This window comes from Rattus norvegicus, chromosome 6, assembly GCF_021556685.1.
Source record: "Rattus norvegicus strain SHRSP/BbbUtx chromosome 6, alternate assembly SHRSP_T2T, whole genome shotgun sequence".
NCBI lineage: Eukaryota > Metazoa > Chordata > Mammalia > Rodentia > Muridae > Rattus > Rattus norvegicus.
Window position 1 is genome coordinate 14,129,795 of NC_141539.1, and position 2,658 is coordinate 14,132,452.

Below are 2,658 nucleotides of genomic sequence, written 5' to 3' on the forward strand. Positions count from 1 at the left end.
GGAATTGATTGGCCAAGATGGTGAGTACCATGACTTGACCACGAGTATTTCATAGGCTTCTGAGGCAAACATTATACATCTATTTATTTCTAGTTATTACGGTTGACCACACATTGATGTGGTCAAGATTCTGTGGTTGTCTATTGTCAATGACATGTGTCCTAGGAAACACCTTTCTCACAACAGAAAGCTGTATGTATGGCCTACGTGGTGAAGGCAGGACTTTGATGAGGTGTAGCCCAGCCCTTATGAATCTGTGGGACGTGCTGATTAGTCCACCACATAGGCACAGATAAGACAGCCCACTCTGTACGTTTCAGAGGGATTCTCATCCAGAATCTCTTCTGGATCGTTCTATTCCCCATATGGAGTTTGAAGCAGCCAGGCTTCCTGGTTAGTTGGTCTCACACCCATGGGCAAGAGGGTAGCATGCATCCTGGGGACATGCAGAGAAGCTCAGGGATCCTTTAAAGTAGACAGAATTTGCACAGCAGTTCCAAATGCCTCTATCTCCAAAAAGCGTGGGTGTTGTGTGGCCTGGTCTGGTAGCTTATAAACTTGAGAATTATGTGTCTATGTGAAAGTCTCCCTACATTTAAATACCAACCCAAAAAATTGAACACTGCAAAATGTCAGTGCTACATCTCTAGGGCAAGACACAGCTTACTTTCACTTCTCATAATTTCACTATGCTTGAAAATTTCAAAGCTAGATAAGTTTGAAAAAATTAGTGACTGTTCCTTCTACACTACACTTACCATTGGCTCTACAACACACACACACACACACACACACATACGCACACGCACACACACATATAGACACAGACATACACACAGACACACACAGACACAGACATAGACACAGACACAGACATAGACACACACAGACACATACAGACACATGCACACACACATACAGACACAGACACACAGACACACACAGACACAGATACAGACAGACACACACAGACACAGACAGACATACACAGACACAGACAGATGTACACAAAGACACATGCACACACACATACAGACACAGACACACACAGACACAGACACAGACACACAGACACACACACAGACACACACACAGACACACACACACAGACACAGATACACAGACACACACACAGACACACAGACAGACATACACACACAGATAGACACAGACAGACACACACAGACACAACAGACACAGACACAGACACACACACACAGACACAGACACACACACAGACACACAGACACACACACAGACACACAGACACACACACAGACACACACAGATACACAGACAGATACACACAGACACAGACACACACAGTGAGACACACAGACACACACACAGGCACCCACACACAGACACACACACAGGCACATAAACACACAGTCACACACACATGCACACGCACACACAGACACATACACATAGGCACACACACAGATACATACACACAGATAAACACACACAGTCACACACAGACACACAGACACACAGATAAACACACATAGACACACACACAGACACACAGACACACACAGGCACACACACACAGACACACAGACACAGACACACAAACACAGGCACAGACACACAGACACACATACACAGACATACAGACACACACAGACACACAGATACACACAGACACACAGACACACAAACACAGGCACAGACACACACACACAGACACACAGACACACAGACACACAAACACAGGCACACACACAGACACAAACACACAGACACAGACACAAACACACACACACACAGACACACAGACACACACAGATAAACATAGACAGACACACACAGACAGATACACAGAGACACACACAGAGACACAGACATAGACACAGACACACACAAACATAGACAGACACACACAGACAGACACACACACACACAGACACACAGACACAGACACACACACAGACACACACACACACACACACACACACACACACACACACACACACCCCTTCCCACATTCCCCAACACCCATACTTTCTTTTTGGTTAAGTGGATTGAAACTCTCAACGCCATGCTAGGTGGTGGTGCGCATGCCTTTAATCTCAGCACCTGGGAGGCAGAAGCTGGTAGATCTCTGAGTTTGAGGCCAGCCTAGTCATAAGGCACCTACTTTCTTTGCCTTTTAGCACATTTTAGAGGAGTCTCAGCTGGCTGTTTGAAGGTGGAGTCTGGATTCTTCTTCAGATGTTTTGGCACAAACACTGCAGAGATGGTGTTGTGTCCTTCAGTGTAGAACTGCAGGAGACAAATGGGATCCATTTACTCTCTGGTCAGTGAGGTCAGGTCAAGGTGGTTTCTACTGGCAAGCTCCATGGTCAACCCAGGTCCCTTTGACACTAAGAAGTTGTCTGTGCAGTGATGAGGCCGTTACCTCTGGTTTGTGTGGCATCCTTACAGGTGTTTTGAGAACACATAAAGTGACAATGATGTAAGAACAAGCAGGTGCCTAGGTTCCCAAGGCTAGGTGCACAGGAGTTCAAGATGTCTGTGCCTCCTGATGCTCTCTGCACCCGGGGGACTAGTATCTGTGGCTGTTGGAAGAAATGACTTCATTCGCCATAGAAACAGAGAACTGTTGATCCAAACACGTAGACACACTAATTAGGCATCAACTTGAGTGCA